The sequence below is a fragment of the Diabrotica virgifera genome, chromosome 8, assembly GCF_917563875.1.
Source record: "Diabrotica virgifera virgifera chromosome 8, PGI_DIABVI_V3a".
In the NCBI taxonomy this organism is placed as follows: Eukaryota; Metazoa; Arthropoda; class Insecta; order Coleoptera; family Chrysomelidae; genus Diabrotica; species Diabrotica virgifera.
In genome coordinates, this window is record NC_065450.1 from 40,709,995 (window position 1) to 40,725,808 (window position 15,814).

At 34.2% G+C, this 15,814-nt stretch overlaps 1 protein-coding gene across 1 annotated transcript in view; it reads left to right on the forward strand.

Moving 5' to 3' along the window:
• The window catches only part of LOC126889539 (lipase 3-like), a 59,427-nt gene that overhangs the window by 32,026 nt on the left and 11,587 nt on the right, over positions 1-15,814 (forward strand). The window lies entirely within an intron of this gene.

A 15,814-nucleotide genomic window follows, 5' to 3' on the forward strand; every position in this document is an offset into this window, starting at 1 on the left:
TTTGAGTTTTTCTCTTAGTTTTCTGATTTCTTGTGTAAGTTCATTTATAGTTTTTTGCTGTTTTTCCAAAGTTTGTTAAAGAAATAAATTTTGTTGTTACAGGTAGATGTTTTGTTGATTTAGATATGAATAGATACAATTTGTAGCTATATTTTTTGATGCAGCTTGTGTATGTTAATCCAGTTTTGGGTTGGGGCAGAGTATATAGAGGTTCCACAGTAAAACCACTCCTCTGCCGGCGCTTTGATCTCGAGAAGTAATACCGGCAGTACGCAATTGGTAGTTCACCAGTGGTGGATGCGGGTTTTCCCTGTTAAAACCCGTACGTTTCTATGCGACTAGCAATGCGAGAATGGGGCAAAAGCGACTAAGAACATTGCGCGGTCGCCATGCGCGACTACAGATTTTACTTCCAATTTTTCGGAGAGTGGTTCTACTGTCCCTCTTTATACTGTGGTTGGGGTATGGAGGTAATAAGGGTGCCGCTACAGGGACGCGGCGGGCTTGGTGTACCTAGGTCTAGGGCCAATATTATATTGCTGCGATCTAGATGGATAAATTGACTCGGTTTTTTGGATTACATTTTTATTATTTATTGTGGTTCGTATTTGAAGAAAATTTCTTATTTAGTAATTCAACGTAGACTTGACAACCTTTATAAATTCGCGGGGTGAGCGCTCCCATATAGAATACAGTTTTATGGTTTTCCGTCTTCCTTCTTCTTTTCACATTTACTCTCTTTTACTGCTTATCTCCATTTCATTGTATTTATGTTTTAATACACTCAACCAAACTTACAAGGAATCATCTGATATTTTTTATCATTTTAAGCGAATTAAAACTAAATTTATTTTTCTTCCATGCACCTCTCGTTAGAATACAACAAACCGGCATACTTATGTTTCGTGGACCTTAAGAAGGCATTTGACAGGGTCAAATTAAAGGACGTTATCCATTTATTGTATGCAAGAGAGGTACCTCCAGCAATAATTAAAACGATCGAAAATATATATCAGAACAACACAATAAAAGTAAAAGTAGATGAGGAACTAACTGGCCCAATTGAAGCTGGCAATGGGATAAGACAGGGAGATTCCCTAAGTCCTCTGTTATTCAACCTGATCATGGACGAAATAATAAATAAAAAAAAGTAAGAACAAAAAAAGGATACCAAATGGGAGAAAAACAACTTAAAATATGCAGACGACGCAATACTAATCTCTCAAAGTGAAGATGATTTACAACTTATGCTGCACAAATTTAATATAACCGCTAGAAAATTTAACATGTTAATTTTCCCAAAAAAGACTAAATGCATGGTTATAACAGCAGATCTAATAAGGTGTAAATTAGAGCTGGAGGGTCAAATAATAGAACAAGTTATGGAGTTTAAATATCTAGGCATCACACTATGCAGCTACGGAAAGCTCGAAACAGAAGTGGAAGATCAGGTGAATAAAGCAAATAGAGCCGCAGGTTGCCTGAATGAAACAATATGGAGAAATAAAAACATCGGGAAAGAAGTGAAAGGTAGAATTTACAAAACAGTCATCAGACCAATAATGACATACGCGGCAGAAACACGACCTGATACAGAAAGGACAAAAAGAATGCTAGAAACAGCAGAGATGAAAACATTGCGAAAAATCGATGGTAAGACGCTGTGGGATAGAGCTAGAAATGCAGATATACGAAGGAGATGCAAGGTGGACAACATTAATAACTGGGTGAAAAGCAGAAGAGTAGAATGGAACGACCACATAAGCCGAATGACGACAAATAGAGTAGTAAGAACGGCGAGAGACGGTTCCCCAATAGAAAGACGATCAATGGGAAGGCCACGAAAAAGATGGAATGACAACTTACTGGAGGCACATTGAAAAACAGACAGAGTAATGTCTATATAAAAAGAAGAAGAAGAAGAAGAAGAAGAAGAAGAAGAAGAAGGAAGAAGAAGAAGCACCTCTCCGGAGCATAATTACAGGTTATAGAAATAAATCGACATACCTGCGAGCAATTAAAGTTGGTTGGATGAAAATTAAAGGATTTTTTTTCCGATCATAATTTCTCCCTAGAACATGACTCTTCCTCTTTTATATTTAGGAGCAAATCTGTCAGTTTCCGTTCTTGCTTGTCTTCCTCGCCCTCTGAGTACACGAATTCGTTAATTATCTGATTTTACCCATCCTACTTTCGTTGGAAAATAGCACACTTTTCCAATATCCAATGTTCCAGTTTTACGTGATTAATATTGTGCTGCCTTGTTAGCTCGGCATCCCGTAACTACTTCCTCCTATTAGACCGGGAGATATTATACAGAAGTTCAGCCACGATTTTTAAGTCCTGCCTTTTGCAATAGTGGAAGGGTAGACGTGGTGCTTACAATTTGTGGAAATATCCACAAATTTCCTGTGACATTTTCCTGTAAAAATTAGATTTTCGCAAAAAATAAAAATAGGGTTTTGCGATGAATTTCTGAGTCCTGCCATATCCGTAGAATGACAGGATACTATGGATTTTATGAAGAAAATTGTTTGGGCAGGAGGGTTGCAAACGGGCTAACGGAGTACATAATATGTATACAAACATGTAAGGAAAATAATGAAATTTTCATGATTTTCTGGGTCCTGCCCACTAAATAAATTAAACATATTTATTTCAAAATGATAAAAAAAAAATGTTGCCAAATTATGCGCAAAATTTTTACCCTGATTCCGTGATTTTCTGAGTCCTGCCTTTAAAAAGTTATAATACCCAAATGCAATCAATACTTTTTCGGTACTCAGCCGGAACGTTAAACGGTTCTTGTAAGACGGCAGGAGTCCTAGATTTGTAAGAAAATTCGTAAAAAATTCCACGATGTTCTGAGTCATGCCATTTTGCATATGTTACAAGATTCTTAATATAAGTCTATATAAGCAAGCAAGCAAGCAATTTGATTCAACCCGACCTGTGGGAATGTCCACCCTCTCGAAAGAGTACATTCGGGTGTAACAATTCATTGGGGCGAGGTGTTTTGACCCGAGTATAAACAGGGATCACCCCACCTCGCTCCAATGCCCCAGGCCATCCCTTTCCCCCCCATAGCACGCTGATGCGCGATGAGGGCACAACTATCGTAGCCAAATGCTCTTCACAATGGAATCCTGGGTAACAAGATTCCATGTAGTACCCTAATCGAATGCAAAAAACTAGGCCAGCGTGAGGCGCTCTATGCCTTTATCATCTTACTTACTTATACGCGGTAACTAAAATTGCTTGCTTGGGCCCCAAGTCATTGTGCTGAGCCCTATTGAGCTCTGCCCAATGACTTGTTGCTCGAGTTTTTATGTGTTATTTTTTGGTTTTATTATATTTTTTGGGGGCTTACGCCTTTTACCAATTACTCAATTACTCGTTTGTCGTAAGAGATACGAAAAAAAGTTATTTAGATAAAACGTGGGGCAAAGAGAGGATCATAATTTAAAAATATTTTCTAATATACAGGGCTACCCGTATTGACAGGGTGACACAAACTTATGTTTTTTTAATGGAACACCCTGTATATAATTTTACGATTCCTAAGATAATTTTAAGACAATTTAACACAACTCACATAAACCAAAAATGTTTCCTAAGGGAGCTAGAGCTATTTGAAGATGGCGCCTTGTAATTAGATTTTATCTCCAGAACGCTTCCATTTCGATAGACAAAACTGGTCTGTCTTTTTATCTTCCAGATATAAATCGATTCCATCAATTGCGAATCTCTAGTACCGGTCATGGGAGTCCGTTTTGGGTAGGGCAACGGTTATTTTATCGCATAACTTGTTTGTCTCTAACTTTTAAGCATTTTTGACACTATATTATTAAATTGTGAGGTATTCTAGTACTAAACGGTACCCTTGCGGTAGTCGGTAGGATGCACCGTTTTCTAGAAAAATCAATTTCAAAATTTTTCGTATTTTGAATTTAAGAAAAATTTGAAAAAAATAAAAAAACGGTGTATTTACCGACTTAAAGCAAGAGTAACATTTAGTACTAGAATACCTCATAATTTAATACCCTACTGTCAAAATGCTTAAAAATTAAAGCAAGTTATGAAATTTCGTTGATCTACCCAAGACGGACGCCTAAGACCGATACTAGAAATTGACAATTGTTAAAATATTCATCTCTGGAAGAGAAATAAACGTACCAGTTTTCGTTTTTCTAAATAGTTTTTTTTTATTTTTTTTTTCAAATTCAAAAACCGAAAAAATTTTTAAAATCGTTTTTTCTAGAACATGTTTTAGTACAAGAGTACGTGTTAGTACAAGAATACCCCATAGTTTAATATTCCAGTGTCAAAAATGCTTAAAAGTTAAACACAGAAAAGTTATTCGATAAAATATCTGTTTCCCTATCCTAAACGGACGCCTATGACCGGTACTAAAAATTTACAAATGATGGAATCGATATATCTCTGGAAGATAAATAGGTGTACCAGTTTTCGTTTTTCTAAATAGAAGTGTTCTGGAGCTATTAAAAAAGAGGATGTGTGTGTACTTTGTACGCACGTAAGAAGTTATACTTCTATTATATGATTATATGATTATAAACGAAATTAATATACTTTTTATTTATATTTTATTTAAATATTTATACTTACTACTTCTCAAACATTTTTATTAAAACAGTGCCAAAAATTAAAATAATAAAAGAATAAAACACACACAAACACATTAAAAATGCCACAAATGATTTCTGAACATTAATTGTCGGAATTTTTTTTAACTAAATACGTATTCTCTGAAAATAAAATTATATAATAAATACACTTACAATCATAAAATGTATAAAAAAAATAAAAAAATAAAAGTTTCTATTGGGATTTGAACCAACTTACCAGCGCGGCTGGTATTGACGTTGTATTGGGGTTCACTCGCATTAAGCGCTTCGTCACGGAGACAGTGTGTCATTATGTGCGAAGATCGACTAACTAAACGGATTAAACTTTTGACATTTTTGAATTATGTAAATCAAATTATTTTGATTTTGAATTGAAATGATTTAGAATTGAAAAAACACAACAAAACATAGAGTAAGAAAACAATATATTAGGTGAATATTGATAGAAATTTATGTAATTATGTAAATAAAAGTATTACATACTATGTATTTTGGTAGGTTCAAATAGGTTCAAACCTATGATACATTTACAATTATTACGTACCTATTGCTTTAAAAACTATTTAAAAATCACTACAATTATAAACTTTTTTGTTTCTGTCCTCACAACAATAAAACTAATATATTATACTTTTGTTTACCTTCATATTGAACAATTATTTATTATTGACAGATCATTTCAACACCCAATCAGAGCCCGTATAACGACTAATAAATTTCGCAATCACTTGCATCGGGCAAAGTGGCTATGTTCAAATATCATAACAAAATTTGATCAACTATTTTTAAAACACTTACCAGTGTAAGATTCTTTAGCTTTGAATAAGCGAGATCGTAGATCGTCCCGGTTGATTGTTGTTATCCACAGTTCTCTACGCCTTCGAGCTAATAGGTTTTTTATCAGTAATTTTGCGGCACTCATACTAGTCACAGTTTGATGGGCTTTCACATCTCTTCATATCAATCATCTCTTCTATGTTAATAAGTCCAAAAATATAATATAAAAACTATTTAAAAAGGCAGTATAACCATTAACTAACTTTTTGTTTGTTGTTTCGCTTCCTACAAATTTTAAAACGCAACAACCATACATAACCAAACCACACTCCCACAGCTGCCATATTGGATAATTTTTGTCATGTCATTTGAACATCCAATCAGAACAAAGTTGTAATGCGACTGCGCCGGGATCAAAGGTTTTTTACATATTAAAATTTACCCTCATATCGCGCGTAAAGAAGTATAACTTCAAAAAAAACTAATTAGAATACGCCATCTTTAAAGAGCTCTAGCTTCCTTGGGAAGCATTGTCGGACGAGGTGAATAGAGTTAAATTTTCTTAAAATTATCTGAGAAATCTCCGGTCTTCGATTGTTAGAAAAATTTCTGGACACCCTGTATTATAGGTCAATCCCTACTATAACCAATTGTTGATTATTGATAAAATTATTGATTTTCTTCCTATTACTTTTATTACGTTTACTTAGATACAAATATGATCTAATCGCTTAATGTAAATAGGTTACAGTTTGGTATTAGATTTGAAAGATGTGTAAAAATCTGAGACATTCCTCAGGAAAATAATACTAATATTACGGTATATACGGTATTAAATTTTAATACCGTAGGATTCTTTCAACGATATTATAAAAATTAATTTTTGTCTTAAATACCTTTGCGGTTATCCTGCCACGTTGTAAACGGTTTTAGATTAGTGTTTTTTAAGCATACTTGACATGGCATGACTCAGAAAATTGTGGTGATATGAATATGTTTGTATAACAACCTGCAATAATTTTACGGACTTAAAATTTTATTTTTATATACGAAATAACTACACAACCATCCTGCCTCTTTGTAAATAGCTTTATATTAACATTCTTGAGATATGTCCAAAATGGCATGACTCAGAAAATCGTGTAACTTTCCACGAATTTTCTTACATATTTTTAACTATGTGTAGTAAAAAAGATGTAACTAAACATCCTGCCATGTTGAATAATGTCTACTTAAATTATTTATTCTATAATACAATTTATTTTATGACTCAGAAAATCACGGAACCAGGGTGAAAATTTTCCACAAAATTTTCCAAGGGCAGTTCCAAGGGCTTTTCAAAGTGCAGTTAAACATTAGGAGACGTCATGCCAACATTTTTTTCGATCATTTTCAAATAATTATGTTTAATTTATAAAGTTGGCAGGACTCAGAAAATTATGAAAATTTCATTATTTTCCTTACATATTCGTATATCCATATACACTCTTAGTCCTTTTGCAACCCTCCTGCCCAAAAAATTTTGTTCATAAAATTGATAGTATCCTGTCATTCTATGGATATGGCAGGACTTAGAAATTCATCGCAACTCCCCATTTTTTTCTCATGGAAAATTTAATTTTCGTAGGAAAATGTCACAGGAAACCCGTGGATGTTTCCATAAATTGTAAGTACCTTTTCTAACCTTTCAGTATTGCAAAAGGCAGGACTGAGAAAATCGTGGTTGAAGTTCTGTTAATATCTCCCGGTTTATATATTCCTTCGGCACAGCAACTCTTCTTCTTATCGTTTCAACTAAAATAATTACACCCCTAGATTCCAAAAGTTGCACGTTTCAAATACATAGTGACCCCAAAATATAAGTTTAGTTGAGTGTATTCACCGCCAACTGTTTTAAATCCGTTTAAATTTGGATCTGATTCAGGATTAATTTATTATTATTATGTCATACAATATTCAGCTTTTACGCTCTTTTTTTGCATCATAATGTAGCCGTTACTGTCGACTTTTAAACATTGGCCTCTTCCAAACTCCTCTTTGCCTATCGATTGTTGGCTACCATCATCAAACTCCCAGCAGTTTTTTTTACGTCATCACTTGTTTGATGTTCTCGCCACACGACCTGCTTATCTCCATTTCATTGTATTTACATTGTTTTAATATTAGGCCTGGTTCCAGCGCAGCGTACCAAAAAAAGTTTACTAATAGCAAGCTGATAATTTGTTAATAGCTTAATGGTGTCTAGTAGGACAAACTTTGATGTACGGGCACACTGGAACAGGGGAAGTTTTTTGTGGAACAGGTTACAGGTTTCGAACGTCCGACTACGAAAATAGCCCATGTATTTTGTCGGACAGAACTTCAAATTGATGTTTTAACCTTTCGTTAAACTCTCATGCAAAAATCAGACTTGTATTTACCATGAACATAATTCCTGTCATTTGGCATGTTCTACGTGTCGGACTTATTAAAATACCCAACATATTTGTCGGACATACATTTTTTCATATACAGTGTGTCAATTTTAAAATTTATAATGGGCTATATCTCACGAACAAAAGCTCGTATCGAAATATGCTTGAAACCGTTTCTAGGAAAGTACGGGGGAACTAAAATGACATGAAAGATAACTCATTCCCATCAATCCCCTAGGCCCCACCCACCACAACTAAAAAATTTTAAACTGCAAACCCCTACTTGTGATACATCATTTAAAAGACTATAAAAAATTCTATCCAATGGTATAAATAATAATTATACAGTGTGTTAATATCAGCCGGCTTACTATGACTTTTATATTTGTAATGCTATCTCCCGGACTATTATTGTGAATGACAAACGTTCGTCGGTACATTTTTGAAGTTATACTTCTTTAGGAGCGATTTCATTGAGGGTAAAATTTTATTGATCTGCGCGCATGCGCACACCGACAGTATTATGGTATTAGTCGTTATAAGGGCTCTGATTGGGTGTTGAAATGATCTGTCAATAATTGTTCAATATAGAAGTTATCGGTAAACAAAAATATTGTATATATTAGTTTTTATTGTTGTGAGGACAGAAATAAAATCAAATTTATAATTATAGTGACTTTTTAAATAGTTTTGAAAATCCGCAGGTACGTAATTCTAAATGTTTCAGTTGTATTCTAATAAAAAATTATCTTCATACCTATCTATTTGGAAAATGTAAAAAAATAATGCAGTTGCCTATTAGTAGGCAATGCTTTAATTTACATAATCTGATTACGAACAAACTTTCTACAAATCTTCATCTAATATATCGTTTTCTTACTCTATATTTTGTTGTATTTTAATTCGACAAAAATCAAACTAATAATTTGATTCATATAAATAAACAAAATGTCAAAAAGTTTATGGTGTAAACGTTTAGGTTGTGTATATTCCCACATGACGTATACGCGAATGTGGTGTAGTCGGAAATCGCTTCAACTCTCGTACGGCGCGGTTGACGTGAAGTGGGTTCAAGCCCCAAGCAAGTTGTTATTTTTTTATTTTTTTTATAGATTTTATGATTGTAAGTATATTATTATATAATTTTTTTCAGAAAATACGTATTTAATTAAAATTTTTGGCAAAAATTATTATTCAAAAATCATTTGTGGCATTTTTCAATTTGTTTGTGTGTGTTTGATTCTTTTATTTTTTTAATTTTTGGTATTGTTTTAATAAAAATTTTTGGAAACTAGTAGAGAAACTGTTTAAAGTATATTGATTTCGTTGAAATGATATAATAGAAGTATAATTTCTTACGTGCGTACAAAGTACACACATTCTTTTTTTTTGTATAAAAACTTAATTTGCCGTTTTTGCAAAACAAGTTAAAAACACCTGTTTTTTGGTTTCTGTCAGATACAATAATTTTTGGTTTACTTGAGACCTTTAAATGTCATTAGTTTTCATCATTTGTACGATCCCCCAAGATTACTAAATGAAGCATCCCAAATTGAGGTCCTTGGAAATTTTGCAATAGAGCCTACTGCATCAACACGTCAAGTATCTGCAATGACAGGACTTTCACATGAGTCGGTTAGAAAGGTGTTGAAATTACATAAGTTTCACCCGTACAAAACAAAAATTCTTCAAGATCTAGGCGATGATGGTCCAGACCGACAAATTGAGTTTTGTGAACTCATGACTGAAAGAATTCGCGTTGAACCGAGATTGTTAAAAAATATTTGTTTAACTGATGAATGTACTTTTACGCTGAAGGATAATGTAAATAAACAAAACTGTCGGTACTGGAGCGATGCGAACCCGCATCGATTTAGAGAAGGTCACACTCAATATCCTGAAAAACTGAATGTTTGGGCAGGAATATTAGGCGATGCTATATTTATTGGCGACACTTATCTCGATATGCTGGAAAACACCATCGAACCTTTAATTGTGCATGAACTAGAGAACCAAAGGGACGACCAAGGCAACCTAGCTCTAGACTAGATGAATATTTGCTGCACTTCCAACAAGATGGAGCACCTCCTCACTATGCAGCTCCATTTAAGCACTGGTTAGATACTAATTATCATAACAAATGTATTGGAAGAAGAGGTCCTATTGAGTGGCCACCGAGATCACCAGACTTACCGCCACCTGACTTTTTTCATTGGGGTTACCTCAAGTCAGTTGTTTATAAAACTCAACCTGCGTCACATGAGGAATTGCGAGAAAAATTACGCAAGCATGTCGCGCTATTACAAGATCAACATTGACCAAAGTTCGTGCAGAATTTGTATTATTGTTTACAAAACAACGAAAGCCACTTTGAACATTTATTTAATTGACATTTTTAACAAATTTGTAGTTCAACAAAAACCTTATTAAATTTTTCGTTTAAGCCAAAGTTTCCCAATTATTGCTTCACCCTGTATAATTATTATTTATACCATTGGATAGAATTTTTTATAGTCTTTTCAATGATGTATCACAAGTAGGGGTTTGCAATTTAAACTTTTTTGGTTGCGGTGGGTGGGTCCTAGAGGGTTGATGAGGGTAAGTTCTCTTTCATGTCATATTAGTTCCCCCTTACTACCCTAGAAACGGTTTCAAGCATTTTTTGATATCAGCTTTTGTTCGTGAGATATAGCCCACTGTAAGTTTTAAAATTGACACACTGTATGATAAGTACGGTGTGCTGGAATAAGTGTTACCCCCCTTTATTTATTTTTAGCACATAAGCGAAATGCTCGGACAGGTCGATTTTTAAAATAGTCATAGTAAGTTATAGCATCAATGTTTTGAACTTTGCACTATCCCTCTTCAGGTGACAGGCACGACTTTGATTTTTTTAAATGGGGAAGTACATCATGTGACACCTCATTTAAATGCTTTTGAAATACTTATTACAAAAATGTATAATACTTTAATCCTTTTTAAGAGCGTAGGCGCAAAATTTTGTTCGAATTATTTTTAAACGCATTTATTTTTTTCGAAACCTGAAAAATCTAACACGTATTTTTGAAAAATTTAAAGCCAGAATGAAATATTATAGTATTATCGAGGGTCAAATGTCCCTGAGAACTTCTATAATGAATATTTTAATAAGTCACAGGGTTGAAAAAAAGATAAAATTTAGTCTGATATTTAATTTCAAATATATCATTCAAAAGAAACTTTTTGTTTATTCTAAAAGACGTTCAACTCTAGATAATAATGTAATCTTTTATTCTGCGTTTAAATTGTTCAAAAATATTTATTAGTTTTCTCAGGATTCGAAAAAAATATATGCGTTTAAAAATAACTCGAACGAAATTTTGCGTCTACGCCCTTAAAAAGGATTAAAGTATTATACATTTTTGTAATCACTATTTCAAATGCTTTTAAATGAGGTATCACATGATGTACTTTCCTATTTAAAAAAAATCAAAGTTGTTCCTGTCACCTGAAGAGGGATCGCAGAAAGTTCGAAACATTGATGCTATAATATACTATGATTATTTTAAAAATCGACCTGTCCGAGAGTTTTGCTTATGTGCTAAAAATAAATAAGTTAATAAGGGGGGTAACACTGTATAAAGTTTGCTATTGAATAAACTTAAAAACAACCTGCTTGTTTTTGCAATCATAAACTTATCAAGATGACATGTTCCACAATTAAACTCACGTTCCACAATTATAATTTCCCAGTTCTGGTGTTCCCCTTCATCAAAGTGTGTTCGACTAGACACCGTTAAGCTATTAAGAAATTTTCAGGTTGCTATTAATAAACTTTTTTTGGTACGCAGGATCCAGGACTATATTATGTATATGACCTTGATTCCTTGTCTGATGATGTCTGCGCTCCTTATGTCATTACCGTTAACAGGTATTGTTCATATGCTTTTATCTTCAGACATAGAAGAGCTTATTTCCAAAATTTCTGAAACAAATGAAATAAAAAAGAATATGTGTGTACTTTGTACGCACTTAAGAAGTTATGCTTCTATTATATGATTTCTTAAAAATAAATATACTTTAAACAGTTTGTTTTATTTTTTTTTAAACACCAAACTAATTTTGTGCATACTGCTTTCAAAAAAATAAAAAAAAGTATAGGATTGCACTGGATTCGAACTCAAGACCTCTCGATCTCTGGACGAATGCTACACCAAATGCGCTACGAGGACTGTGTCTGTATCGGTTCGGACGTACCTAATGACAATTCACGGTAACAAACAGACAAGGTGAAGTATAATAAATATACAATAAAATGTTTTAATAATACTCATCTTACTCCTGAGGAAAAAGACAACAAAGACACAAAAATTAAATTAAATATATTTACTAAAAACACTAATATATCCTCTTCACACCTTTTCTTGCACTGATATATTTATACATAACTAGAAAGATTTAGCAACTAAACGCCATACTGTCTGTGTGCGCAAGCGCGCAGTATTATGAAATTTTACTCTCAATCGCGCCTAAAGAAGTATAACTTCAAAAAATAAATTAAGATAGAACTTTAGGAAGAGGACTAATTTTTCAAAAATTATAATGGTTAATTTTCTTCCCCAACGGTCTGAGTAACTGGAGTTGCAACCCACTTTGCTTCCTATTATCTTTATGGATTTCATTTCTGTTATATTGGAGTCCATTTTGGATTGTATGTGCCTCCTATTTAATGAGCAGCAAGGCGTTGAACACTTTTGATGAGAAACGATGCAGAAACTGGCATACATTTATATACAGTGATGAGAGCGCTAATAACCGGCAAAATAACGCAAAATATGGAAAACATAATACATTGTGACGTAAAAAGGGATGAAACTAGTAGATGTGGAAATTATTGATATAAACGTAAAAAATAACATTACATTAGGTACGTAGTTTCCCACTTTTAGACGTATCGGAAGAGTGTGACAACTGTCACTGTGACAGTAAAACTTTTTAAAATACTCCTGTCACAGACGTATAAAAGTGGGAAACTATGTAATGTATCTAATGTTAATTTATACGTTTATATCGATAATTTCCATCTCTACTAGTTTCATCTCTTTTTATTTCACAATTTATTATGTTTTCCATCTTTTGCGTTATTTTGCCGGTAATTGGCGCACTCATCACTGTATGTACATTTACCACTACCGATTTTCTGGACAATAAATCTTGTTGTACTTTACTTTCAAGACTATAAACAATATGCAAATGTCTCTAGATGTAATCAAGTTAGCCTGACAACGTTTACCATTAGGTCTATAGGCAATTCACTTGTCTTTTATGTTGTTATCACTGGGTCTTTCGTATTGTCACATCTTACATAATATTTACTTGCCTCATCTATTTTTTTCGCCCAGTGTGCAAGTGGTTGTGATCTTTTCCCCGCGGTACCAACTGCCCATTATTACCCCTGGGTTTACCCAAGTAAATCATTTTATTCAGGTTAAGTTGACCTGGGACCTATAGACATCAAATATCTCTAGCTGTTCTCGCCGGTACTGAGATTCGAGCCACGGTCTACCTGCATGGAAGCCAGAAAACCTATTTCTGATAAAACCCAATTGATAAACTCTATGAATCACAATCATCAGACGAATATTGCTGGTAAGACAATAATTTTTGTAAAGTTTCCAGAATTTTGGCCACTAGTGTATATTTTATTCTAAAACTTCTGTAAGTCGTTTTTTCGTTATTTATACATGTAATTGATAATAGCGGAGATAGATATCCGCGCCGCGAACTCCGCGCCGTGTGAGCGCAGCGCCTTCGTGGCGCGGTTAATGTTCGTTAAAATTTTTCATTTTGACGAACCTTCCGAGATCCAGAGGAAACTTAAGAACATTTAGTAATTGTAGATAATCATGTCTCTGTCCTGTACTTCTACTACATCTTATTTTGGTATTGTTCTAAAACTATTTTCTTCTGGCATCTTATGCAATTTATTGTTTTATGTGAAATAAGCCACAATTTGAGTTTGAATCAAGTTTATTTGACATTCCAAATAAACAGTAAAAATACCTCTAATAAAATATTTCAAATGTTTCGTGTTGATTTTGAGAGTAAACTAAATGAAAGACCAAATGTTTACCTTGTCGGAATCGTATCATGAGGTTTTTTATGGGATCACTAACAGAAGATTTCACTGTAATAATTTATGATTTTTCTGATATTTACTGATTTTCTTTCTTTTGATTTTCGGATATTCTTAAGTTAAAGTTGATTTCATGTAATCCAATGAACTATCATCTTCCAATAAAGTCAACCCTTTCGCGTTTCTGCTTTTCTGATATAAAATCGTAAAAATTCTCGAATTTTAAGCAAAAGGCCACACGGGCGATAATTAACGGCACCGTAAGGGCAGTGAACCTGACGAGGCATTGGTTGAATAACTATTTCATCTACAATTGGTTTGTCAACCAATACCTCGTCAGGTTTACTGCTCTTACGGCTCTTTCAAGTTGTGCGTTACCTTTTTCGCTTTCCGATGACACAAGTGTAATATATCTGCTTGTTTCAACTGCGTTGCTTCACCAGAAACGAAGTTAGAAAACTATAGGTTCTTTCAAGCTGTGCTTTACCTTTTGCGCTTTCCGGTGACACAGTTGTAATATATCTGCTTGTTTCAACTGCGTTGCTTCACCAGAAATGAAGTTAGAAAACTATAGGGAGCTTTCAAGCTGTGCTTTACCTTTTTCGCTTTCCGGTTACACAACTGTAATAATATCTGCTTGTTTCAACTCCGTTGCTTCACCAGAAACGAAGTTAGAAAACTTTAGGTTCTTCCAAGTTGTGCGTTACCTTTTCCGCTTTCTGGTGACCCAATTATTATATATCTGCTTGTTCCAACTCTGTTGCTTCACCAGAAGCGAAGTTAGATAACTATAGGCTCTTCAAAGTTGTGCGTTACCATTTTCGCTTTCGGGTGACAAAATTGTAATATACCTGCTTGTTCCAACTGCGTTGCTTCACCAGAAACAAAGTTAAATTATTAATTTGTAAATGTTTTTTTGATATTGATAACGATTTCCGAAGTGAAAGTCGAAACGTCAAGTAAACCTGATTTCAAACTCGAATTGTGGCTTATGCCCAAATAAAATAGAAAATCTTATTTTGTCACGCCGGTAAGAAGAGGATAATGAAATGACCTTTTTTAATAGCAATAAGTTTCATATTTCCTTCCGACAGTTCCGACCACTCCATTACTAACAAATATTCAACTCAGGCGCGCCAAAACCAACAAACCACTCATAAACCCGTCCAAATACGTATTGCGAACCATCAAAGCGTTTGTTGAAAAACCGACAGAAGTTAGATCGTGGTGCGCCGTGTGCGTGCCGTTTGTGCGCCACTTGAAATCACGTACTAATCTGACGAACATGCTGCGCGCGAGCGGCTCGCACACCGAGCGGAGCGCATATGTATACGTGCCTTTACGCTAACGCCATGATTTTTTTATAGAATCATCATCATAATTCAACCCGGATCCATTCACTGCTGGATATAGGCCTCCCTCAGTATTTTTCATGTATTCCTGTTTTGTGCTGTTTGCATCCAATCTTTGTCGATCCGTTTTATGTCATCAGGCCATCTTATTGGCGGACGACCTCTACTCCGACGTGCTTCTTGTTTTGGTCGTCAGTGCTATTATTCGCTGTGCCGATATATTGTCCGACATTCTAGCTATGTGCCCTGCCCAGCCCAGTTCCACTTGATGGGAATTGGGAGTAAAGAGAAAAAAGATGAGGATAAAAAGAATTATGACCCAGAAGGGTTATAATTCTTTTTATGGCATCTTTCACTCATGTCCTCCGTCTCATTTTCTTGTTCGTAATCCGATCCCTACGAGAAATGCCTAACATCGAGCGTTCCATGACTCTTTGTGTACCACAAATTTTATTTATTATTATCTTGATTAAAGTTTCTGAACTATAATATGTAAGTACTGACAAC